The sequence below is a fragment of the Acomys russatus genome, chromosome 13 (assembly GCF_903995435.1).
Source record: "Acomys russatus chromosome 13, mAcoRus1.1, whole genome shotgun sequence".
NCBI classification, from domain to species: domain Eukaryota; kingdom Metazoa; phylum Chordata; class Mammalia; order Rodentia; family Muridae; genus Acomys; species Acomys russatus.
The window spans coordinates 20,470,816-20,498,494 of record NC_067149.1 but is presented as its reverse complement, the minus strand read 5'-3'; the positions used below and the strand labels follow the sequence as shown (position 1 = coordinate 20,498,494).

Sequence of the window (27,679 nt, the reverse complement as noted above, 5' to 3'; positions counted from 1 at the left end):
TAAGTAATACTTAATAAGAACATAGAATTCAGTGGTGCTGAGGGTGATTTAAACTGTGGGGACCAGGCTCAAGAGGTTTCAAAGGACAACATTAATATGCGGGCTACAAACTATTCTTGTGATATTTTGTAAAGAATGTGGCTGCTTTCTGGTTTTTGTTTTTGTGGCTAAATTAAAAAGTTATGGACTAATTGCTTTAACAAAGGAAATCTCAAAACAGCTTAGTATTGACTCTGTAGTGTGGTTATTAGTGTTCACCCTTATACAAATGAAAAGGAGCAAGCTGAGCAAGGAAAAATACAAAATGTACAATGTGAGGAGATAAGGTGTGCCAGGATGTGAAATAAATCTTAATCCTGTGTTCAAGGAGATAAGAGGATTAAAGAAAAGCCTGATGTTAAATGTAATAAAGGGAGTGGTGACCTCAAGGCAAGATCCCACCTAGCTAAGCTTCCAATTTGTGAAGAATAATTAAGGAAAAGTTTAGGGCTAGTAAAGGTGACACACAGGCCTTTGATCCCACCACTGGGAAAGCAGGGACTGGTGGATTTCAGAGTTCAAGGCCTGCCTAGTTCACAGAGAGCGTTTGAGGACAGCCAAGCTTAGGTGATGAAGGACACCATTAAAAACAAAAGCTGGTGAAGATGTCCTTAAATGAGAGGGCCATGTTCCAGCCCCAGCAAGCAGCAGAATTTGGCAGCTTTAGCCGCATGTCTGCCTACATGCCACCATGCTTTCCACCAGAGGATAATGAACTAACAAACCTCTGAAACTGCAAGCTAGCCCCAATTATATGCTTGTTTGTTTGATAAAAGTTGCCATGGTCATGGTGTTTCTTCACAGCAATAGAAACCCTGAGACATATCCTTCCATCCGTACTTTCTTTGTGTGTGTGGTGTGCATCCGTGTCTCTGTATACAGAAGTCTGAAAAGGATATCGGGTGTCGTCTATTCTCCCTTCAGATGGTCTTTCACTGATCCTAGAGCTAGGCTAGTGGTCAAATGTCTCAGCAATCCTTCCATCTGTATCCCTCAAAGTTCTGAGGTTAAAGGTATGAGGCTGCCATGACTAACTTTTACATGGCTACTTGCAATCTTTTCATTTTTATATTGTTGTTGTTTTAAAGACAGGGTTTCTCTGTGTAGCCTTGGCTATCCTGGACTCACTTTGTAGACCAGGCTGGCCTGGAACTCACAGAGATCCACTTGCCTCTGCCTCCCTGAGCGGTGGGATTAAAGGTGTGCACCACCACCCATGGCTCTTATTGTTGGTTTTTCAAGACAAAGATTTCTCTGTGTGTGGCCTTGGCTGTCCAGGAATCACTCTGTAGACCAGGCTGGCCTTGAACTGAGAGATTCACTTGCCTCTGCCTCCTGAGTCCTGAGATTAAAGGTGTGTACCATCACTGCCTAGCTGGCTACTTGAAATTTAAACTTAGGTTTCATTGCTTGTACAACAAGCACTCTGATCCACTATGATTGGTAACCTCAATCGTCAGCTTTCATTCTAGAATAATCTAGGAGATGGGCTTTTAGGTATGTTTGTAGAAGCTTATCCTGTTTTGTTTTATTTTGAGACGAAGTCTCACTATGTAGCTTTGGCTATCCTGGAACTCTCTATGTGGATCAAGCTGACCTCCAACTTATAAGTGATCGGACTGCCTCTATTTCCCTAGTGCTAAGATTAAAGCATGCCCAGCATTCCCTCCCCCCTCAAATTTATTTATTTTATTTTACTGTATATAAGTGTTTTGCCTGCATGTATGTCTATGCACCACACACATTCCTGGTGCCCACAAAAGTTTGAAGATCATATTGAATGGTTGTACACAACCATGTGGGTGGTGGAAATTAAACCTGTCCTCTGGAAAAAAAATTTCCCCCTTTGAGCCATCTCTCTAGCTCCACGTTGTCTTAATGAGGTTAACTGGGTGGGAAGATCTGCCTTCTCTGGATACTATTCTGTGGGCTAGGATCCTCAACTGTATAAAAAAGAGAAAGTGAGCTGAGCACATGATCCAGCATAGTCTGCTTCCTAACTGTGGTTACTAGGTAACCAAGTGCTCCAAACTCTTACTGCCTTAACCTCCATGCCATAATGACCTGTACCTCCAATTGTGAGCCAGAATGAACCTTCCTTCCTGTATTAGTTACTTTCCTGTTTCTGGGATAAAATACCAAGACCAGAGGCAACTTAAGGAAGGTGGTTTATTGTGGTTTATGGTTCCAGAGAGATTCCATAACAGTGCGAGAGGTATTAGAGCAGGCGGCTGGAGGAGAAACTGACAAATCACAACTTCAACTAAAAACACAAAGCAGAGAGAGTGGGCTGGAAGTGAAGGAGGCAAAGAACTCTCAAAGCCCATACCAAGACTGCATCATCTCACCACACAGCACCATAACTGGGGACCAAGAGTGGGGACAATTCCCATTCAAAACTACCATACTTTCTTAAGTGGCTTTTGTCAGAGCATTTTTACCCGCCCAAAAAAGTAACTTAGAAACTCAGGCATCTCCCAGACACCCACATTAGTTTTTGTAGTTTTTTGAGATAGGGTCTCTCACTAAACCTAGAGCTCATGGATTCAGATTGCCTAGCCAGGAAGTCCTCAAGAGCTTGCCCCTTTCTCCAACTCCCTGTTGCTGGAATTACAGGTATTCAGTGCCACATCCTGCTTTTATATGTGGGTGTGAGGTATCTGAACTCATGTCCTCAAACTTATGTAGTGTGCAAGCACTTTACCAACTGAGCCATCTCCCCAGCTCCAGAATTTACTACTTTAAAATAAAGTCTAGGGCTTGAAAAATGGCTCAGTGATCAAGAGCACTGGCTGCTCTTACCAGAGACCCAGGTTTCATTCCTAGAACCTACATGGCAGCTCTCAAAAGTCTGTAACTCCAGACCCCGGAGATTAGATGCCCTCTTCTGGCCTCCTTACACACCAGGCACATATATGATACACAGAAACACAATGAAGGCAAACTACTTATATACATAAAAATAAATTTTAAAAAGTTAAAAAGTCTAAATAAATGGAGAGCTATCATGATGACTCACAAGACTCAAAATTAAATATTCAAAAAGACAATTCTTGCCAGATGTGGTGGCATATGTCTTTAATCCCAACATTCAGGAGGCAGAGGCAGGCGAATCTCTGGGAGTTTGAGGCTAGCCTACTGTCCATAGTGAATTCCAAGATGGTAGGAGCTACATAACAGAAAAATGAAACAAAAGAAAAAGGGGGCACTTCTCTCTAAATAGATTCATTAAATATCTATTATTATTACTACTACTACTATTATGATTAGGTTTTTTGAGAAAGGGTTTCTCTGTGTAGCCTTGGATGTCACAATTCCAATTTTTAAAAGACAGGAATTTTTACTTCTTTATGTATATAATCTAAAGAACTAATTTAAATTTTTATACTGAGAATCACAGGACCATGAAAATATAAAATATTATTTAAAAATGAAGAAAAATTAGTGAAACTTGACCATTCTAAATCTTCACCTTACAAGCAAATGTCAGTTCCAGAAGGTAAAGGCCTAAATTTAAAAAGCATACCTTTTAAACTTCCATAATAGAATTTGAGACAAAACTTTCTTAAGCAGATTTTACAAACAGGCACAAACAAAGCAATATGCTCAAGCATCAGCACTAGTAAGTGCTACAGATGCACACCAAAACATCTATTAGAGAAGAAGCAAACAGGGGAAAATAGTAGAGAAAAGATGAAGAAAGGAGATTCAAGAGATCCAGCATCCAACTAACTAGGTAGGAATTCTGCGGAGATTAGAAAACACTGAAGGAAGAAATAACCAGAAAACCAATAAAAAACAATCTCCTAGAGCTTTGGCTACCAAATTGAAAGGACCCTCTGAATACCCAGTATCACATATGTATACTATGTACACTAAAGGTCATTACCATAAATGGCTCTAAAGGGAAGATCTTAAGAACTTGGGAGAGGCAAAGGAAGAGGTAACCTATGAAGATGGAGAATACAAATGCTATAAAACCAGGTGTAGCTGGTGGCAGGAGGCTGTAGGTCCCAGGAAGGAGGCAGATGCTGAGGCAGCAGAATCCTGAGTTCCAGGCCATCTTGAGCTGTATAGTGGAACCATGACTCAAAATTATGAAGGGAAAAAGGTAGATAAAAATTCAGTGCTGAATTACTTACCAAGCATGAATAAAGTATTCAGTCCCTTCCTGGTACCACAATGTGTGGCAAAGAGAGGGAGGTAGAGAAACAGGGAAGGATTGGAAGGGGAACATGTGCAAGAGTGCTTGCCAGCCTCCTGGGAGGCCGAGGCGAGAGGATCATTTATGTCCAAGAGTTCAAGACTAGTATGGGCAATACAGCAAGAACCTGTCAAGGAAGTTAGGAAGGAAGGAAAGAGAGACAGAGAGGGAGGGAAGGAGAGAGGGAGGAAGGAATAAAGAGAGAAAGAAGGAGGGAGGAAAAAAGAAAGAAGGAAGGGAAGAGAGAAGGAAGAAAAATATCAATTAAAAAAAAAAAGAATGAGAATGGCCTCTTCATTGACATTGACCTTTTCAAAAGCAAAATTAAAAGCAGATAGACATTAAAATGATGCCTTTGAAATTTTGATACAAAACTATTTAACACAGATTTTCTCCCTAAATGATCACTAAATATGGGAACATAAATAAAAACACATTTTTTAGATAAAACCACCTATGAAGCATCCTTTTTGCATGAAGGCAAAAAACAAAACCAATGGGACTTCAAGGATCAAAGAATCCAAAACAAGAAGGAAGAGACCGTCCTGAAAAAGAGAAAGTTGGATTGTTTCGCACTTTACCAAAACAGTGTGGTACTGTCATAATGACAAACTGATGAAACTAAACAGAACTTAAGCCTTAAGGACATTAAGCTAAGTGAACTAAGCCAGCCACAAAGGTACTAGCTCCATTAAGTTCACAGTATGATGATATATTGTCGGCCGGGGCTGAGAACAAAGTATTGCTGTTTACTAAATGTCACACCACGTGGTTTTTACTAATAAGGGTAGTGGAGCAAGGAAAGCTCAGAAATAAATCTCTGCAGAAGTATCAAATGTTTCTTGACAAGGATCATAAGCCATTCAATGGCAGAAAAAAAATTTTTTTTCCCAGAAAGTTGTGCTAAGAACAAAACAAAGAAAAAGAATGTTGCCAGGTCCATGCCTTATACCATAGACAAATTGTAAAATCACAGGAAAGCCTTCATGACATTGAGTTTTGCAATATATCCTTGGGTATGATATAAAATCGAGGAACCAAATGGAAAAAAAATTAGAATTCACCAAAAATAAACTTTTGGTGAGGGTAGGTAGAGAAAGTAAGAAGAATGGAAAATGTGGGTTGATGAGCACTAAATTAATTAACAAAGCATGGTGTAAAGCTTAATAGAGCATTATTCAAATGGCTCACAACCACCTGTAAATCCAGCTCCAGAGCCTCTGTGAGCATATAAACTCACACAGGCACACATACCCATATATAAAAATAAATAAATCTTTAAAAAAGATTTTTTAAAATCACGGGACACTATTGAGAGAATAAAAGAGCAAGTTATAGAACAGGACCCACTATTTGCAAATCAAATATATGCTGCTGCTGCTGATAATAATCATCATCATCATCATCATCATCATCATCATCATCATACAGCCAAAGAGAGTGAATAGGCATCATCATCATCATCATCATCATCATCATCATCATACAGCCAAAGAGAGTGAATAGGCATTTATCCAAAGACAACAATAATGTGATCAATAAGCACATGAATGCTGCTGGATGTTGCTGCTTGTTAGGGAAGCACAAATGAAAACCACAGTGAGACACCATATTACATTTATTAGAACGGCATTGATCAAAACACCAGAACAAACAGAAAACAACTGCTACTGAGGACATGAAGGCAACATTTGTGTTCTCCTGCTGGAAATGAAAATGGTGTGATCACTGTGGAAAACAGTAAAGGTGGTCTCTAAAATTTGAAGCACAGAATGATCCAGTAATTTCACTGTAATAAAATTGGAAGCAAAGACTTAGGTATTTCATAGCAGCATTACAGTAGTGAAGAGGAGAAAGCAAGCAACCCAAATGTCTATCGATGAGTGAACAAAAAAACAAAAATATGGTATACAGCTGCAACCAAACATTATTCAGACTTAAAAAGGAAAGAAATCATGACACATGTGACAATATAGAACAATCATATGGATATTATGCTGGGTCAAGTAAGCCAGATACAAAATGATAAATCCATGATTCTGTTAATACAAAGTACCTAGAATAACCAAATTCACAGAGACATAAGTCATTACTAGAGACATAAGCGTGTATGTGGGGAGGAGTATATCAGTATTTAACAGGAACAGAGTTTCTGTTTGGTGTAATGACAAAGTTCTGGAAATGGGTTTGTACAATATGTGAACCACTGATCTAGACTTCTGGTTCAGATGGAACCTACTATGTCTATTTTAAAGTAATAAAAATGGTTAAAATGAGAATTTCTTTTTTTGGGGGGGAGGGGTGTCCGAGACAGGATTTTCTGTGTAGCCTTGGCTATCCTGGAGTTCTTTGTAGACCAGGCTGGCCTTGAACTCACAGAGATAAACCTGCCTCTGCCTCCATGAGTGTTGGGATTAAAGGTGTGCACCACAACTGCCTGGCTTAAAATGAGAATCTTAAGTCTAGCCACTGAGCTGGACTCCTAGTTCAGACGGAACCTACTACATCTATTTTACAGTAATAAAAATGGTTCAAATAAGAATATTAAGTTCTGTATATTTTTATCTCAAAGAAAAAAGTTCTTTAAAAAAAAAAAAAAGACATTGTCTACACTTGATAAGTGAAGAACTAACAGGGCAAAGACATTTTTATAACCAGAATGTAAATTAAGATATCAAATTTAGGGGTAGGGATATGGTGATGTAGGCCTGGCTCAGGAGCCTACTATGTTTGCTGCTTCAAAACTATAGTAATATTGGGCTAAACTCATATGATATGTATGTACTGCTTTGACAAGGACATGGGAAATTGTATGTCTAGTTCCTAAGATGCCAGAAAAATAAAATTTACTCATAAAACTTGGACAATCCAAGACTGAGAAACCTGACACCAGAGGAATGATTGCTTTCTTCCCTTTGAAGATGTGTCCTTGCTGGTACTAACTACTGTTTCAGAGCTAGGAGAGCTCCATTTTCAAATATTCCCTTACATGGAAACAGTAAGTTTTATGCAATGAAGATATAAGCCCTGATGATAAAAGAACAATGAAAGTTGTTAAGACAGACTTTCTTTACTGATCAAAGAGGGACTATGAGGCTAGGAATGGTACCTAGGAGTAAACTTTACCTAGCTTTTATGTATGGCTCAATGAATGTAGACATGGAATTGATACTAATGTCAGTTTCTTCCCCTGAAGAATTCATGATGGCTTTTTAGTATTGTGTACATACATAAAGAATCAGCCTCAACAGAAAATCCTTATTAAATGTAAAATAATCCTAAATACTTGAAAAAACCAACAATTATCACAAATTAAAGCAATACAAGCATTTAAGCCTTACTATTTTTATAGTTCTACTATTTTTTAAAAAATACATTTCTAGGGGCTGGAGAAATGGCTCCCTGTTTAAAAGCACTGGCTGCTCTCCAGGACTGGGGTTCAATTCTTAGAACCCACATGACAGCTCACAACCACCTGTAACTCTAGTTCCAGGGGATCCAATGCCCTCCTCTGACCTCTACAGGCACTGTACACATGTGCTGTAGACATATATTCAAGCAAAACACACATACATTCACACATGTCTTTTCTTTGAATGTCCATTCTTTGGTAATTTTGCCTTTGTTTCTGGAATGTAACTGAAAAATAAATACACATCTTTGTTTCTTCTAGGGGTATGTGGTTATAGTATAAACTGGGGAGGTTTATAAAAAGTACAAAGGCCTGGGTCAGGATCTCATTTCTGCTACAATAAGTTCTTGACCATCAAGAACTTTTTTTGAGGCTTGGTTTCTCATCTATAAAATGGTAACAATAACAGTACCAACCTCAAAAGGTTATCATCAGAATTATTCTTGAATAGGGTCTGGTTTACTGAATATTCATTCATGATCCTAGTGATGATAGACAGAGTAATGACACTTTTCAAGGTCTCGCCCTGACGATGCCCCTATACACCTCATGTTGCCTACAGATATCAGGCTGTTTCATGCCTCAATCCCTTTTCCTAAGTTTTTCCTCATGTTAACCTCTCCAGAATCTGCCACAAAATTCCTCACTACACTTACCTGGGCCTGTCTGAAAAATGCTTGTCATTGAAGAGCCATCTAGTGCACATGCTGTTATACTTAGTGGTACCTCTTAACTGGGTCTGGTGAGCACACCTGTGTTTCAGTACTACGGACAGTAGCAAGTAGTTAAACAATCTGGTCTACAATTGCACAGTAACAAGATGTATATAAGAAACTAAGACACAGCCTACGAGTTAAAACTAGTGCACAATAAGAATAAGATTTGTTGACTTGGGGCTGAGATAAAATTTCAAGTCACCTTATTGTACACAATCACCCTACCCATGCAGAAAAATCTTACCAACAGAGGCTCTTCTCATTTTTATTTTTATTTAGTGTTAGCATCCTACTTTGGATCTGAGTCATGTGCTGACTTCCTTGGGACTGTTTTGAAAACCACAGAGCACACTGATTTCTACCCTTTCAAAAGCAAGGGTGCCAGCTATTGTGCTAGCCCCTGTCACTCACCTCAGCCACCTGCTGGGTCCCCACTCTGTGCTGAACCAGCCCCTCCATATTTGTGTAGCCATGGTGAAGCAAGATCATTAGAGAACCTGTTTGGAAAAATGCAGCAACTTCTATCAGGTGTAGAAAACCAGGCTACTTGAAAATTATCACTCATTAAAATTCATCTTTGATATGTCTTACAAGGGCTGTGCCTTTTGCAGGAGACAAAGCCAGCAGAGCATCTGGATATGCCATAAGATTAATGTACCAAAATTTGTAGAAACATTTCAATTGGAAAATTTCTCTTGGCAGATATAAATGCAGAGGAATGAAGGACTTTACCTATCAGATCTTCTTGATTTTGACAACTGGGTTGCCCTCTCAGGGCGGTGGGAACCTCACATACCTTTTTGGGTAACTCTTAGTCACAATACACTGAGTAAAAAGGTAGCTATCTGAGAAAAGTGTGAGGTCAACTTGTGATAGATTACTAGCTTGCTAGATTGCTATCAACTAAGCTTTTATTACTAGTGGCAATATGAGAAGCAAAACCATGCCCGGGTTACACACCTCACTTACCAGCAAACAATACTGAAAGACAAACAGTAATCACCAAGAAAAAGAGACAAAAGAATATGCTAATAATAACAAGGTACCCATCAATTCATTAATATATATTTGTGACAGGGTCTCACTGTATAGCTCTAGCTGACCTGGAACTTGCTATGTAAACCAAGTTAGCCTCAAACTTAGAGATCCACACATGTCTCTGCCTCCCAAGTGCTGGGATTAAAGGAGCACACCATCACACTTGGCTATACACATATTTAAGTCTATAGTTTTCCACTAGTAAAAATAAAAGTATATTTGAGGCCATCATTTGTAAAATTTGAGGAAGATCATCTGAAAACCAAAAAACCCGCTATCCTTCTAGGTCAAAATCATTTAAACACAGTCCCTGCCGACTCTCCATCTCTTCTGATCACAAACAAGACAGCTCCCTGAGTACTCTCTAAACACTTTTCAGTAACTTTACTACATAGAAGCTAGGGTTTATTTGGGATGATTCATTATCATCTGGACAGATCTCAGGCTAAACAGGAAAACAAGCTCTAGCAGAATTATGTTCAAGATTTGTATATTAAAACTGTACAGTGTATCTGTGTGTAATGTACACAGATGTATTCACATAGTTCATTTGCATGGTTGGGCTATTATACAATGAATACAATTTCACAAAGCACCTTTCTATAGCATTCCTACCTACAGGGCACATATCTCCAAGCTTTAACTGTAACCATTTTATGTATTTTTCTACTCACTATTAGGTAGCCACTTCTATTACTTTAATTCCCATTAAGATTGTTGTGCTGCCTAAACAGTGTCAAATGAAGTATGAAACTGGTTGACAACATAGAAAGACCTAGAACCTGTAAGTGCAGGTACTGCCATCAACAGAGGCATGATACCAGGTCACAGATATATCAGTAATTCACCTCGACATGGCCAAGCATAAGCTGTAGGGGTTAGTCATTCCTAATGCTAGCATTCTGCTTCAGTCCGCCTACCTATGATGTCATTGCTTACCTGCCACGGGGTGTGGGTGTCGGGGGAAGGCTCTTGGCCCTGCCCAGGGCCATATAAAAGGACAAACCATCCATGTGGCCCTCTCTTCTCTCTACTCTTACTTTCTTTCTCTACACTCTCTTCCTGTCTCTGTCTGTCTCTCTCTGGGGTACCCTTCCCCCTTTTTCCTTCTCCCCGCCCATGCTCGTTTAATAAACTCCTCTACAACATAACATCTGCTGCCGAGTACCTTACTATACCTTATTACCTTATACCTTATCTTACCTTATATCTTATTGCCTTAATTGTTAAACATAATGCCTTCTTACTCTGAAGTGTTTTCTTTCATTCAGGCTATATGGGACTGCGGACCAAATTTAGAGCCTATCACACATGTTAAACATGTTCTACCATTGAGCTACATTACTAGACTGTTTATTTTTTAATAAGTGGGTACAATTTTTGTTTAAAAAAAATCACACACACACACACAAGATGAGGGGCTGGAGAGATGGATGGCTCAGCAATTAAGAGCACTATCTGCTCTTCCAGAGATCCTGGGTTCAATTTCCAGCAACCACATGGTGGCTCACAACCTCTTCTCACATGCAAGTGTAAATGCAGATAAAGTGCTCATATACATAAAGTAAATAAATAAATCTTTTTTTTTTTTTTTTTAAAGAAACAAGATGCAATGGAACTCTTCAGGTTTTTATTATTGTTGTTCTGGATTTTTTGATTTTTTTTTTTTCATCTTTGCAATGATTGGTTCCAACTTAAGAGAAACAGAAAAAGGAAAGCAGCACATCAGATGACATACAGAAAAGTGAGCTGTGACACACAACTACATGTGTGAGGTCTAGAATTGCACTCTTCAACTAGAAAATAACTCAGAGTAAATGAGAGTCAATAAGTAACATAGCAAGAACTAAAATCCAGACAGACAGCCACAACTGATCATTTACATCTCTGAAACATTATCAGTGTTTCTGCTGCTAGCTATAGTTTGAGTTAAAAAATAAATAAATAAATAAGTGACTCTGAATACACTGGAACACTGGTAGAGAATTATTCCTAATACTATAGAAATATCAGAACATTCTTTAAAAGACTTATCTTTCCATAAGGTTTCTGAGAAGACCCTCTAGACAACTGTTTGAATTTAAAGTTTAGTAACCCAGAAAACTTACTGCAATGGTACACTTTGTTTTTTTTTTTAAGATTTATTTATTAAGTATACAGTGTTTTACCTGCATTATGCTTATATGCCAGAAGAGGGCATCAGATCACATTATAGATGGTTGTGAGGCACCATGTGGTTGCTGGGAATTGAACTCAGGACCTTTGGAAGAGCAGGCAGGGTGCTTAACCTCTGAGCCATCTCTCCACCCCCCACTTTATGGTTTCTTTTTGCTTTTCTTTTATATTGTTAAGGAACAAATGCACAGCCTTAAACCTGAATCGGAAGCACTCTATCACCGAACTGCACCCCTACCCTGAATCACTTTAAATCGGCAAGGCCAATCAACTTAAGGTAGAGTTATGAGTCTCGAATATAATTCTAATAACTGTTTCTATTAATATTAAGTCAGAAAATAGTACAACTGTTAGGCTTTTTAAAAGCTAAACATTCTGGATACTATGTGACTGTAACATTTGTAAATGTCTTTGCACATTCTTGAACGTGTCTTGATGATTATGAGTGGTATAATAATGATGAATAGATCAATATTTGGACAGTTTTTTATTAATTTTTTCACTTATTAGCATACAATGGGTGTTTGTGTGGTGGTGCACATATGGAGGTTAGAGGACAATTTGCAGTTGATTTTTTTCTGCCTTTACAAGGGTTCTAAAGACTGAACTCAGATCATTAGGCTTGCAAGCATCTACCCCAAGCCATCCTGCCAGCCCTGGCATCCTGCATATTTGTTTTAAGGACCCTAGAATTATAAATACCATAGTACGTATTTTACTATTATAAATGTTGAAGTGTTATCATTCACATTATAAGCTCTTAATACATCTGCCTATTAGTTTTTTTTAGTTTGATGAGTCATTCACAGACATCAATTTTTCAACACCATGCACTGAACCACTTATTCTTTTCATCACTGATCTATGTTGTCATCTCTGCCAAAACTCAGGTTTCCTTCTGAGTGTGGACATACGGCCAGGTTCTGTATCACTCTACTGGCTATTTACCTTTCTATTTGCTACCACCATTATTTCACTGTCACAGCTTTATAGGCCTTGCCCACTTCCTGGACCATCTTTTGAATTCTGTAATTCTTAATCTCAATGTTGGTTTCTACCTCCCAAACAGCTTCAGCCATCAACTTCTAAAGAAAAATAAAAGAGGAGAAATGTATGCCTTCTAAAAAGACAAGCAGAGACCATCAAAGTAAGAACAAGCAGAGAAACTTGCAGATAACTATGATTCCAACAGAAAGATTTATATCCAAGAAGAGCATATAAATGAGAAGGGGTTTCAAAACTGCATTTAACCATGCTAGAAAATATGTTGTTGTAAACCAAATCCTATTCTTGTGTACAGAGGAAGCCTCTTCTTGCAGGACATCACAATGCTAAAAGTAAAACAAAATCTCAGGTGATGTCAAGAAGCAGGGCTGTGGGGTCCCTTTAACTCAGTGCTCCTGAAATAAAGATAACGTGGGCAAGACTCTCTTACCACTATACAACCACAGGACATCCCACAGATGCAAAAGTCACACAGGGGAGAGAAGTTAGAGCCCTTGGAACCAAGCACAGAACATTAGTTTTCAATTAGAGGGCATCTCCCTTCCCAAAACGGTAAGCTCCAAAGAACAGTGGTAGTTTGAGAACTCATGGCCACTAACTTCATAATTGAAATCTAGAAATAATAGCTTTTAAAGAAAGTCTTGTGAAGATAAGGTTGGCAACACCAACAGTAACCAGCAGCTGGTGTTGTATTAATAAGCACTATGGACGGAACACAGCTAGTTCTGGCTATAGACACCTGAAGATGACTCATTTAGTTAGCTAATCTTCAGATTGTACCCAGAGCTATGTTGATGGGAGAGAACCCAACTATTTGCCAAAACAGCCACAAAGACACAGCACTGTAAATAAAAACTTGGTAAGTCCCAACTAGCCCACCAGCCCTTATTAAGTAACTGCTATGACCAGACAATGAGCTAAAGGTTGAGAATTAACAAAACATGGCTATGGTTGCGTGTCCCAAGGAAGAAGTAACTTCTTCTGCTGGGGGAGCTAATGAAGACCTTAAAGAGGAGAGAGTGAGATGCCTCAGTGGGTGAAGGCACTTACCCTCAAGCCTGACAACCTGAGTTAGATCCCCAGGATCCACATGGTAAAAGGAGAGAATCAATTCCCTCAAGTTGTCTTCCACATGTATGTTCCCCTCCTCTGTACAAATACAAAATAAATAAATTTAAAATCTTAAAGATATATTTAAACTAGGTTTTGAAAAGTGGAAACTTGTTAAAGGGAGAACAGAGATTATTCTAAGCAGAAAGGAAATGATCAAGTCTGACATAGAATTGGGTATTTGAGGAACAGCATGCACTATGCCAAAACACATGGGAGAGGTTAGAAGCTGACATTGTGGATGCTGAGGAATCAATAGTTTTTGGGGTTTTGGGTTGGTTTGGTTTGGTATGGTTTTTTGAGACAATTTCTCTGTGTAGCCTTGGTTGTCCTGGACTCCCTTTGCAGACCAGGTGGACCTCCAACTCAGTGATCCACCTGCCTCTGCCTCCCGAGTGCTGGGATAAAAGGCATTTTAACATGATCATACCTGATTTTCAACATGTTTGTTTGTTTTCTTTTGTTTTGTTTTGATAGCAGGGTAGAAGTGACAGAAAAAGTAATTTTGCAGACAGGGGCCAGTAAGGAATCCATGACAACAGTTAAGAAGTAAAGATAGATCCTTAAATGTAATTAAAACTAAAGAGTTTGTCCTGGACAGCACATGAATGACAGCAGAGAACAGTAAGTAAAAATTGTGGTGCAGACCACAGGGTAGAAAGAGCACAAACGAACTCTTCCAGACTCAAAGGCCGAAGCTGATGAGACCCTGTCTTCAGTTAAGCAAGCTTACAAGACTAACACAATCAATCATTCTTGATGGGTCACCTGGTCTCTCACAGCACCAAGGAGTGTAGCTATGCCACTCAGCCACAGACAAACTGTCTTTAGTAATAGGAGTCTAGGAGCCTAATTTCCCTTCCATGATTAAGTGATTCAAATCACTCATGCTTATGCACTGCCTGCCTTATCCAGAACTTCACATCTAAGTACCTACTGTCCTGAGCAAGTATCCCTGGTTCTGAGGTTCAGGCACTAAGCTGACTATGCTAACCACATCTAGATATAAAATATATTTATATTTGACCTAGAACTCTCAATATGTTGCAGCTACTATTTGTTGAAGGTGCTGCTTTTACCTTCTCAAAACAAAAGCAAAAAACAAAAACAACTAAAGTTATGAGACATACCTTAAGATCTACCCAAGATTGAACTGCATGTACACTGTATAAATGGCCAAAAGGCCAACTATAAGTCACAACGTTAAAATACAAGCTGGGCAAAATGAAAGGGCTTGAATTAGGGTATAATCTCAAATAATTAAAAAGATTCAGACATAGTGTGCATGCCTTTGATCCCAGTACTTAGGAGGCAGAGGCAGGTGGATCTCTGAGTTTGAAATAAGAAACTGTAAAATAAAAATAAAATGTCATTATCTTATGACTATTTGAAAAAGAAAAAGAGAAAGGGGGGAGGCAGAGAAAGAGGGGGAAAAAGGCAGGTCAATGTGATGGCACACGTCTTTCTTTATCCCAGCATTTAGGAGGTAGAGGTAGACCAATGCCTATGAATTCAAGGCTACCCTGATCTACATAGTGAGGGGAAAAAAAGAAAGAAAGGAGGAAGAGGAAGAAAAGAGAAGAAAGGATACTACTAGATAGAATTTCATGATATAGTTTTTCAAGTATGCTCTGTTAGAAACCTATTTATTCTTTATTACATTTTAATTTTTTATTTATTCTCTCATATTTTACATCCCAAGCACAGTTTCACTCCCTCCTCCCTTTCCAGTCCTCTACTCTCCTTCAGAAAAGGGCAGGCCTCTCAGGAATATCAATGCAATGAAACTAGGCACCTCCCTCATATTAAGGCTGGACAAGCAACCCAGTAGGAGAAAAGGGTTCCAAAAGTGGGCAAAAGAGTCAGAGACAGCCCAGCTCCCACTGTTAGGAGTTCCACAAGATCAAGCTACACAACCATAATATATATGGAAAGGGCCTAGGTCAGACACATGTAGAAACCTATTCATATTCATGGGAAAATAAAAATCTGGATGACCTAAAAAGAATATGAGAAACATAGAGCCACAGGTTAGATGTCAGATTAGGATTTGAAATTAGGTAATGAAAAAAGTCAAGGTTTAATATATTACAAATGTTCCTCAATAGAAAACATGCTCCTTAGGTGTCTCTAAGGCCAAGTTTAACTCTACATCCAATCATCAAAATCCTGCTTTTCAAGACTCAAAGATAATATCACAGGTCATGTGATTTCCTGTCCACCATGCCCATCCAAAGGAAACTTGTTTCTTCTAGTAAAAAGGAGAAATAATATTCCTGTGGGGGAGGGAGAACAAGGAATGGAGAGCAGGGAAAAGCAGAAGCTTTCACAGCCATGCTGTTTATATGCTACTGGAGCACTGCTACAGGTCTCTGTGTGGAGACTGTGGAGACTGCTCCTAAAATGTTCACACTGTGGGTGACTTCCTTATCTTACCAAACACTCAAGTGGAATAATGGTGATGCCAATTCTGTTTCTGTTAGTATAAGTCAACTAGAAAGGCAGGACAGACTTCTGAGCACATAAGTCATATTGTGTCAAATTAGGTATGCTTTGATCCTTGGCATAGAAGCATGGAGCATAAACTCCAAGAAGGAAGGCAGAAGAACTCACAAGTGTTTAAAGTGATCAAGCTGTTAATGAAATGTTAGTATTCCAATTCATACCTCTCTGACTTTAAAACTTAAACTATCACAGTACTCTTCAAAATAACTTCCCAAGGGGGAAAAAAAAGTCAAGGAAGAAAAATAGTAACAGTATCAATTTCTTACCTCTTTCACCCTTAGGCTAGACCATTTAATAAATAATTTAAGCAACTGCTAATCTCTAAATGTTACACACTTCAGTACTGGATTTATGTTCCAGCTCTATCATACATACTTTTAATATTTTAGCTATAGTGTAATTATACTGATCATAATTGTAAAGACAGAAAATAAGTAGAACAGTGAGGGGTTTTTTGTTTTGTTATTTCTTTTTTGAAACAAGTTTTCTTTGTGTAGCCCTGGCTGTCCTACAACTTTGTAGACCAGGCTGCCCTCAAACTCAAGAGATTCCCCGCCTCTGCCTCCGAAGTGCTGGGATTAAAGGCAGTGCCAGCACTGCCTGGCAATTTTTAACACTTTTAAGTAAAAAGTTTACTGAACTACAACATGCAAATATAAAGTGCTCAAACTAAGCACTGTGATGACTGACTACTAACAGAATACAATTCCAGGTGCCTGGTGCACCTCCCCTGTGGTCATTAACTTTCTTTTCCTAATATCTATTATCAAGGATGATTTTTGTATGTTTTTGAACTATATGTATTATGCTTTATATGTTTCTAGCTTCTCGTGTTCATCATAATTTTTGTGAAAACCATGAGCAGTCCATTTTCATTACTGTCTAGGATTCTAACATATGACTACACCACAATCCACTCATTTGCAGCAGGTGTCTGGAGCTTTTATGACCAGTGCTTCTGCGAATAGTTTTACTCAGGCCTTATAGTAACAGATCTTGCCCTGGCTTGTCTTTAACTCAAGTTATTCATTGTCTGTCCTGGAATCAGTGGGTGTAAGCCACCATGCCCAGATCTTACTTTCTAAGTACAAGCTCTACCACTGTCTTCCACTCCCAAACCCTTTTATTTATTTTCATTTACTTTTAGTTTTTGCTGTTCTGAGACAGGATTTCACTAGGTAGCCCAGGTTGGCTTCAAACATGCTATCCTCCTGCCTCACACCTGAGGCAGGCCCCTCATTCTGTGTATCTCCAGATTTTAGTGTCTTGTACTTTGTCGACAGCTACAGTAAGTATTACTGATTCACTGTATGATCACTATCTTTTATTCATTCATGCTCCTATCACATACTAGAAGCAGAGCTAGGATCACAGGTGTGCACTATTAAATCTGGTTCAATCACACACCCTGTAAGGGGCTATCTTGTACTTCTTCAGAAAAGCATAATTATAGTAATTTCATTTCTTTAAAAATTTGTATTAGGTAAGTCAATAAATATATAGTCACCAGCTTTTTCAACTGAGGATCTTTCACCTTGGTAAACAAGACAGTAATTACTAGGTATTCACCTTATCAACCTAGTAAATCTTGTATTACTGCAGAATGGGGGTGTGGGAAAGTGGGAGAGAATGGGGGTGAGCAATACAAATGGCATTTCTGAAATGTTCTATTAATACACAATCAGATTCACTGTAGATTAAAAGGCCCTGGGGGAAAATACATGTTGAACCTTTCTAGCATTGAGCAATTACTCAAGAGGCAGCCAATCAGCCAGTGCTAGAATGTAAATGGCACCTATAGTCAGCTTGGTAGGAACCTTTTCTTACTTCCTGGAAAGCTGTTATCACTACACAGAGGAATAAAGGTAAACACGGAGGTTCCCTGGAGAGCTCTCCCCTTTGAGTACAGTCTCACTTCTCCTAAGAGCTGCCCTCTTCTCCACACCTCAGCATCTTCTTTCACATCCCCCCTGAATCCAAACTGGAGAACACTACAATGTTGCAATGAAATTCCTCTTACATTCTAACATCTCCAAAAACCTTTGGAGTTATCACTAAATACAAAATAGATGATGTCACTTCCTATTAATGGGTTTTAAGCCTCTAATCATAATAGAGGAGGCAGTTTATATTGCCTATACATCATTCTTTGCCCTGAAACTGACTTTCACTGACATACGCTTCCTAAAGTCCAAGACTGCTTCATCAAGTCCAGTTAAAAGTCTGCACTAACTTTTTCTTTTCCTGTCCATAACATTTCACTTCCCATCTCTCCAAGATGCTCAGATGGCAGGGTGTGAACCTGGTTAACTATCCCTAAACAAATGTCCACGCCAACGTCCTGAGTTAGGCCTCGGTTGTTGAAGGATGTTTTGTGCACCGTGTATTCAAATGCTGATTTCTGTACCCAGAGGTCTGGAAGTTGGCATTGTCATTTCTATGAAGCATCTCCGGTCTCAATTGTTCTTCTTCACCCTCTGATTGGTTAATAAAGATCTAAATAGCCAACAACTGAGCAGGAGAGGATAGGGTGGGACTTCTGGGGCCCAGAGAGACAGAAAGGGTCTCAGGTGGGGATTGGAAGTCACCATAAGGGAGTTGCCATGAGAACAGGAGCAGCCAGGGTGAGACTAAGATGGCAGGCCGACAGGCCACATAGCTGAGAAGTAGGCCAGTGTCAGAATTAGTCATGTTAATTTAGATTAAGCTAACTGAGAATCTGCCCAGCTATGGTGCTGAAATCTATTATTAATAAATATAAAGGTCTCCGTGTCATTATTTGGGAGCTAGAGCGAGCATAGAAAGCCCGTATTTTTACACACAGTTCCCATTATATACACCTCCTTCTCATCACTATGAGCTATGCTATTTGAAAGTGTTCCCTGGCTGTCATGCCTTTAGGTAAAAAGCTCTTCCTGTTTCAAAACAACCATTCAGGGCAACTGTAATTAAGAGGAGTATCCTAGCTACCAGGATTTGAAGAAACTAGCAAAGGTTATGGGAAAGGAACAACAGGATAGCAAAGAATGACAGAGAATATCAGCCTCTAAGCAAGCTAAACCTCCAAAGACCAAAGAAAAACCATCTTCATCAGTGACAGGAACATGAATGAATTTCAGATGATCACACATAGAAGAAAAGGTCAGCAGTTAAGTGAGATATAGTGACACGCACTTTTGATCCTACCCAGCACTCAAGAGGCAAAGGCAAGTGGATCTCTGATAGTTTCAGGCTAACCAGGGCTACATAATGAAATCTTGTCTCAAAAAATAAGAAATCAGCTCTTCATAGACAGCAATAAAGGAAGACTCACTAAAATGGAAGGAATTTATATCAGGTGTGAAACTAGTTTCAATGAGCTTCAGGGCCATTTCCTACTTTATCAAGACAAGAGTTGCAGGCCTAAAACTCATTATGGGGCCAGACTGGCTTCAGTTTCCTTGTTCACTTCTCACCCTTGAGGTGCTAAGGTCCCTTCATAGATGGCCCCTGTCAGTATTTATTAGGACCACACAGGCGCCACTCTGATGCTTGAAATCTTTGGGGCAAATGGCACACAGAACTCAAGACAAATACCCAAATGTGAGCCTCAGTATGTTGAGACACTCAAAAGCAAGATACAGGCCATCTCACCACAGGCTCATCTTCGTTGTCTGAAGTCACTGGGACAACCTTCACCTGACTCTCTCACCATCTTAGTGTTGTCTCCCTATTCCCCAGTTACAAATGTATGAACCTCAAAGATTACTTACTCAAGACTCTGGAGCCAAGTTGTTCTGACTCTACAGCCCACGCTCCTTCTGCCACACCAGGTCACTTGGCTCCTTGTATTAAAAACTTCCCCACCTGTAGCACACAGACCTGCCTGTAGTCCCAGCTGCTCAGAGGCTAACACAAGAGGATCACTAGGGGCAGGGTTAAAAGGCCAACCCAGACAACATCTCATGAAAAGACTGTTGACTCAGACCCTACTCCTAAACTCAACATGAGTTCTCATTATGCAGCCCTGGCTACCCTAGGACTCAGAGATACACCTGCCTCCGCCTCCCTTGTGTAGGAATCAAAGTCTTGAGGCACCACCACACCTGGATGGGTCTCTTGCTTAAGGCGACTGAGTACAGACTGACAAGGAGTTAGATACAAAGTAACTGGGGGAAAACTGCAGCTGCATCTTGGTAGCTGTGTCTCCTATTAGAATAACCCCTTTGTGGTTAAACAGCCTTGAAGCTGAAATTATGCTGTCCTTGCTATATCAGAAACTAAGGTAACTTTCTCACTAAGTGCATGAAAGAAGGGTCTGCATCCTCAAAAGATCTAATATCATTACAGTATCAATTACATTGTGCTTTTGACACCTTCAGCTTTTGGAAAGAGAAAGCCCAAAAGGAAAAGCTACCATGCTTGGGGAGGGGGAAAAGGTCACCTTGCTCCATGAACATTCTATCACCTCATAAATATTCAGGAACTTTAAAATTGCAATGTAGAACGCATTGGGTTGCAAGTCACTTTGAGATAGCCTATTCCAATCTCTTTTTGGAAATGTTTGTCTTAACCTAAACTGTCCCTTGAAACATTCAAAGAAAGAATTAAAACTGTGACTGCTAATGTTATTTTAAAAGATACTGTTGTTTAATTTTAAATATTTGCACTTGAGGGGAGGGTGGCAGCAAGGATCTCATCATGTAGGACTGGCCTCAAACTCTATGTAGCCAGGATGACACTGAAACTTCTGATCATGACTTCACCTACCTAGTGCTGGGATTACAGATATGCACCACTACACCAAGTTTTTGCAGTGCTAGGGATGGAACTTCAGGCTTCTTGCATGCTAGCCAGTCCTTCCTAGTATGTTATATACAAATATTTTAATTATCAGACTTTCCAATGGAAGCCTGACATTCTATTTTGTAAAATTTGCTTTTCATTTTGGCAAACAAGATGGGATTTTCAATAACTTCATAGCATCAATCAGTTTTATCTCTGGGAAAAATAAATATATTAAAGGACTATCTACTAAAGTTCAATTCAAATTCCCTGCGAAGTATAATGGATATTTTATCGATAGTCCTGCTTACCTAACTGCTAAGTGCAGGTAAAAAGGCACCAAACAAAAATGTAGCACTTAGTTATCACCAGTATCACCAATTAACAATTTACTCAACAAAAAGTGTCAGGTATTCTTCTAAGTACTAGATGCATAGTGATTTGCAAAATAATTCTGCCTGCCTAAAGCTGATAGTGTACTTGTGGGGCTAGACATTAATCAAGGAATCACATAAGGGAGTAACTACAAAGTGAGCTAAAAGCTCTAAAGGAACACAATATAAAGAATCTGCCCTAGAGGCACTCAGGAGGTAGAGGCAGATGGATCTCTGTGAGTTTGAGGCCAGCCTGGTCTACAAATTGAGTCCAGGACAGCCAAGGCTACACAGAGAAACCCTCTCTCGAAAAACAAAAACAACAACAACCAAAAAAAGAAGCTCCCCTAGACTGGCATTAGGAACCAAGGAGGACATCTTTGAGAAAGGACTCTGATGGAAACTGCATAACTAGGATGGGCGTTGGGGGGGGGGGGGGGGGGGGAGAAGAATATGAGAGGCAGACATTTGCTATCAGGTTTAAAGTCCTGGGAAATATAGTAAGTCACACTGTCAAAGACGAAGGTGGGCTTCTGTGTCTACAGCACAGCAAACTTGAAAGCCGAGGGATAAGAAACCCATGGCAAGCATCAGAACGGTTTCTGGAAAAGGGCTTCTACCACTACTGTTACTTGCAAGTTCTAAAGCATACCATACTTGTGTTAATACTGCTGGGTCCATAGTTTTCTAAATAAACTTTTGTATTGGGAGCTAAACAAGTAGTTGAAGATAGGGGTCAAATCCCAGTGCCTTTGCTCCTACACTATGCTGTCTAAGCCAATATCCTAAACAGGTAACTACTGCTTCATAATGATTATTATTCAATACTTACTCATTTAACGCTCAATTCTGGAGGCACAGTTCTATTTTTTGTTCAGACGAAAATGCTAAGACTCAAAATCAGCTAAGTAACTTGCCCCAAATCAAAGTGTTTAGTCAACTGAGCAATCTCAATGGTTAGTTTCCATTTTGTGTGCCTCCAGTGTTAGAATTCACACATATAGACAACAGGCACATTTTCAGGGAATCCATGTCTTGGTCATTTCCATATCCCAGGCATTCATGTCCAAAGCCTTCCCTTCCCATCTTCAGGCTTGCTATCTAGGCCCCTGCTCTTTCCCTGAACTCTATTTAAGCAACTCATTCTCAGCGAAGCCTGCCTTCCTCGTCCTCCAATCTAAACTAATGCCGTTTCTTCTCTGAGCCTACGTACCCACTCAGCATCCAACACCCTGGGGGAGAACGGCTCCTTGACCAGTTAAATCTCCGGAAGTGCCTAAAACTAAGTACATCTGTGTTTAATGAACGAAGGGAAGACAATCACCTCACAAGCTTTCCACTTTAGCTGGTTCCATATCGTATTTCTCCACATCACCATTCGGGAGCTAGGGATGTATCTCAATGGTAGAGCCGTCCCCAGCACCACAGTAAGAAAAAAATAACTAACAGCACCATTTGCAAATTACTTTGAGGCTCGCAGAGTAGCCCGGACTCCATTTCCTGAGAACAGTCCATCAAACAATGCTGAGCAAAGAGAGGAGCGTGGTTTGGCAAGAATGCCAGGCGTCCCAACATCATTGACTGACACTGAGCCCGCGAGAGGGATTCCGTCCAGCGTCGTGAGGAAAACGCTAACCCCGAGCAGCCTCCGCGTGCCAACGAGCTCTTGCCTCCAGGCCTCGCCATGGGCTCAAAAAGCATCCTCAAGTTCCCGGTCCGAGACCTACCAAGCTGCTCACACGGGCTCGCCCTCCCGGCCTCACACCCTGCACTAGCGGCCCCCGGGGACCTCCCTCTACTGCCTGAACCAACCAGCACAGCCCCGGGGGCGGCGCCGCAGGCCGCGGCCCTCCTATACGGGGGGGCGATTGGTCAGCCCGAACGTCACTCAAGAGGTCGCGCCCTGCCCACGCCTCCCTCCTGTCCCCTCCACCCTTCCAGTCAGGAAAAACGGCGGTTGGGCCGGGGTGGCAGCCAACGGCAGGCGGGGAATGCTGGGGGTGAGGAGCGGGGGAAACACAGGAAGAAGCGAGCGGGCCAAGAGCGCGGAAGGGAGCCCGGCCGGCCGGCCGGCTGGCGCCGCGGGGACAAGATGGCGGCGCTGGCGGAAGGCCAGGCGTGAGGCGGGGCCGCGGACATTCCCCCTCCGCCCCCGCGGCGCGCGGCCGGCCCGGTCAGGACAGCGGCTCTCCGGGCTCGGCCGCGGGCGGGGAGGGGAGTGGAAGGGAGGGGAGGGGAGGGCGCGGCCCGGCCCACTATGCAAAGCGCCCGCCGCCGCCGCCGCCGCCGCCGCCGCCGCCACCGCCCCGTGGCAAAGGTAAAAGGCCGCGTTCAGCCTCCGCGGCCTCCATGGCGGCGCAGGCCCGCCCTCCGCCGCGCCGCCTCCCCGCGGCCCGGCCCCGGCAGCTCGCTCTTACCTCAGGGTCGGACGCCACAACAGCAGCGGAGCAGGTCCCGTGTCTGCGGCGGGCGCCCCCGGCACGGAGGGCAGGGCGCGGGCCGGGCCAGCGCCGGAGGGCAGGAGCCCGGCGAGGGGGTGGGGGGGCTCGGGCGGCCGGGACGCCGCGGCGGGCCGGTGCGGTACGGGGCGGCGGGCTGGGCCCTACCGCCGCCGGGGTCGTGGAGGGACCGCGCTTTGTTATTGTTTTTGTCAGTGAAAGGTCAGAGTTCGTGACCCCGGTGCCGCTGCCGCCGCCGCCCGCGCGCTGGGAGGAGGAGGGCGAATGTTCCTCTTCCTCTTCCCGGCGCCAGCCTCACCGCGGCGGCTGGGGGCGGGCGAGCACGCTATTGGCTGAGCGCGCGCGCGCACCGGAACGCCGCTGCAGCCGCCGGAGCTGAGGGCTGCAGCTCTGGGCCGGGCAGGTGCGGGAGCCTCCCGCAGGTTCCGCTTGGTGGACTGAAGAAACGGGCCGTTAGCTGGCGCCGCGCCGAGAGATCGCCAGCGGGCGGTTTCCTGGGAGGGCGCTGAGCCACCGGCACCTTTCCTCGGGATGGTAGCTTTTGTGTTTTATAGCTCAGAGGATGGTGCCTGCTTCTGGCCCGCCCAGGCAAGTGTACGGATGCCCCGAGCCCATTTTTAAAATAACTGCTCAACCTTAGAGCCCAGGCTTGTGCTGTTCCATCCCCCTCAGCTCTGCGGTTTGTGTGAAGCATCGTTGGCACGCACTGGTTGCATTCTGGAAAGCCTCTGGCCCCTCGATCCCACAACTCCCGGGCTATGCTTCTCAGGTTGGTTTTGATTGGGCTTGGGAAGGTGCCGCCTTTCCTCCTCGGTGCCTGCCGGCAGTGTTCAGCCACTCCCCCTTGGTGTGTAGATTTAAGATATTCTACCATCTGATGACATGCACTCTCCCCTCGTGCTCCTTAGCAATAAATGCTTCAGCATAAACAGGTTAACCAATTTTTTTTTTTCAGTAGACATGTGGGCTTTCAATAGGGTGACTCCAACTCGGAGTATTCTGCCCTTAATCTTAATTGAATTTCTATTTGGGGGCAAATGTTTTGTTTGGTTTTTCGAGACAGGGTCCTGGACTCACTTTGTAGACCAGGCTGGTCTCAAACTAAGAGATCCACCTGCCTCTGCCTCCCAAGTTCTGGGATTAAAGGCGTTTGCCACCACGCCCGGCAGGGGCAGGGGGTTTAAACACACTCCCCTCCTCACCCATCGCCTAGGAAGGTGCGGGGAGCATCTCTGTGCCCTACAGATTCTGAAGCTGAAAGGACACTCCACGGGATCGGATAAAATGGCACGGAAGTTTTCCTCATTTATAGGACATGTGACCCAGAAAGCTCAGTTGTATGTGGGCTGCCCTAGGTAGGCCACTTATAAGTCCTTTGATTGTAAAAGTCCAAGTAAATATGGAATGCTCTGTTATATAATTTTTTAGAAATTTATGTTTGCAATACAGTGTAAATACAGTAAGTGGGGCTTTTGAAAGAACATTACAATTGTACAAGATTTAAAAATAAACCATAATGCATTTACTTATCTTGGCTTATAGTTTTATTTTTTGTTAGTTAATATTCTGGCTCTGCAAATGCACCATTCTTAAGCATCATTCGTAAACTGCCACTCATACTCGGGAACTGGAGCCTACTTTAAGTAACCACCCCAGTGCTGTAAGCACAGTAAGCAAAATCAGGCCTCTTATCATTCCTTTTGAAACTACTAGTTGGTGAAGTTAGCCAGGCTTCTATTGGCCACATTTGCAATTAAGTAGCTTTCCAGGTAAATTGTTTAAAATTGTAGCAACTTCTTTCTTGAAAATAACACTTGAATCCATCTGCACAGATACATTGTTATCAGCTAACAGGTGTTTATAAGCTGGGGTCAGCAAGGCTTTGTAACACTGTAATTCATTGTGGCATCACACAAAATGGCACAATGTAAGATGGATTGTAGTATATGGATTGTATACTTACCTGTGGGTTCCTATTAGTGAGTATCCACATTTGAATTTGTAGTGCTGTGATTTAGGAACAAAGCTTCTCTATGTAGTTCTGGCTGGCTTGGAGCTTTCTATATTTAAAAAAAAAAAAAAAAGTGTGAAGTGCAGGCCTTTACTCCCAGCACTTGAGAGGCAGAGGCATGTTGATCTCTTGAGTTCAAGGCCATCCTAGTCTGCATAGAGAGTTCCAGGCCAGCCAGGGGTACAGAGAGAGACCCTGCCTCAAAAAAACAAACAAGAACAAAACAAAACAAAAAAAAACATATCCCAGCTCACATCAGTGCACCTGTCCTGCCCACTGAATGCTGGGATAAAAGCCCCACACCACCAACTGCTTTGTCCTTGCAATGCTTTTGACGTTCATTACCAGCCTTTCATAAGGTTTTCCACTGCGGTGGTTCCACTTCAGAACTACCAGGCTCATTTATTCTGAAGCAACGTCAGGTCACAATGTCTGGCAGGGCTGGCAACAGCACTGCTCTTGAGCACCACACATTACCTGATATGTCCCAGGCTTAGATCAGTGGTCTCACTGCCAAAATGTATGATAAGATAAGCCAATTTCTCAAATGGCCCAAGTTAGCCAGGCATGGTGGCACACCCCTTTGATCCTGGGGTGAAACATCAAGGCCAAAAGCACCTTGGGGAGGAACAATTTTATTTTGCCTATACTTCTATACCACACAGTTCCTCATAAGAGGTGATCTGAGCAGAAACTCAAACAGGATCAGACCTGGAGGCAGGAGCTGATACAAAAGCTGTGGAGGACTGCTACTTACTGGCTTGCTCCTTATGGCTTGCTAAGCCTGCTTTCTTATAGAACCCAGAACCACTGTTCCCAGGGATAGCACCATTCCTATGGACTAGGCCCCTCCCTATCAACTGCTAAGTAAGAAAATATCCTACAGGCTTGCTTACAGCACAATCTTATGGAGACATCTTCTCAATTGAGGTTGCCTCCTCTCAGATGACTATAGCTGGTGTCAAGCTGGCATAAAAACTAGCCAGCACAGGATGGAACCCAGGGCTTAATGCATACTAGGCAAGCACCCTTTCAGTTGAGCTACATTCTCAGCCCAAAACAAAATTGTTTAATGTTTCAAATATGTACTTTTAGAAGATTCTTTGTTTTTAAAATTCTGACCATTTCTGTAGATTGTTCTGTCACAGGGACTGGGGCTCTGGGAGTGAGGAGTGAGAGAGACTGCACACTTCTGGATGAAGGTTATCTGAGATACTCTCCACAGCCTGGAGAGATGTACTCTGTCCCGTTTCTCAGCCATGATGGTGTAGTGTGAGTGCGGAGGCTTTCCAACAGCAGTGTGTGACACAACCATCTCCAAGTTGTCTCATCTTAACCTATGACCTCAGTAAAACAAGGTCTAGAGATGCTCCTGATCTGGGATGTGGGCTGGGACTTCTGGCTCCCTGCAGAGGGCTCTATCGGTGAGTGGTTCGCTGACTCAGTGACACCCCCCCCTGAGTTAGTGGTCTTTTTCATGGTACCAGTATAATTTGTGGTCAGTGACTGATTCAGCTTTGGCCTCAAGAGCAGGCAATATAACTGGTATTTCATCTTTGGACCTAATATGGAACAAACACTTTTACCATCTGCTGTTATTTTACGCCTACATCTAAGTGAAAACCCTAAATGAATGAACATCAATTAAGGTGCCATTAAGGAGCAGACATTGCCTTTCAACAAACTGCTTTTGTGGTAGTATAAGCAGCAGTTTCAGGCCCCAGTGAAGCTCAGTGTCAGGGAGCTTGCCTAGCAAGTAAAGGGCCCCAGGTTCTGTCCCCAGCACTGCAAGAAGAAAGTGTTTCTTTTTTTTTCTTTCTTTCTTTCAAAGACTGATAGCATCTGTATTTTCTTAGAGGGAAGGCTT

General features: G+C 42.0%; 1 protein-coding gene across 4 annotated transcripts in view; it reads right to left on the bottom strand.

Annotated features, from left to right (window-relative positions):
• Nr2c2 (nuclear receptor subfamily 2 group C member 2) overlaps positions 1 to 23,871 on the bottom strand; it is a 65,173-nt gene extending 41,302 nt beyond the window's left edge. Inside the window, exons 1-2 of one of the 4 annotated variants that reach the window (XM_051154929.1) lie at positions 23,760 to 23,842; positions 8,783 to 8,868 (exon numbers count right to left, since the gene is read on the bottom strand). The gene's annotated coding sequence lies outside the window, so the exon portion shown is untranslated. Of the gene's footprint in view, positions 1 to 8,782; positions 8,869 to 13,639; positions 13,739 to 23,759 lie in introns of those variants that run through there. The other 3 variants (XM_051154928.1, XM_051154930.1, XM_051154931.1) reach the window with 3 other exon arrangements.
• Between the last annotated feature and the right edge of the window lie 3,808 nt (positions 23,872 to 27,679).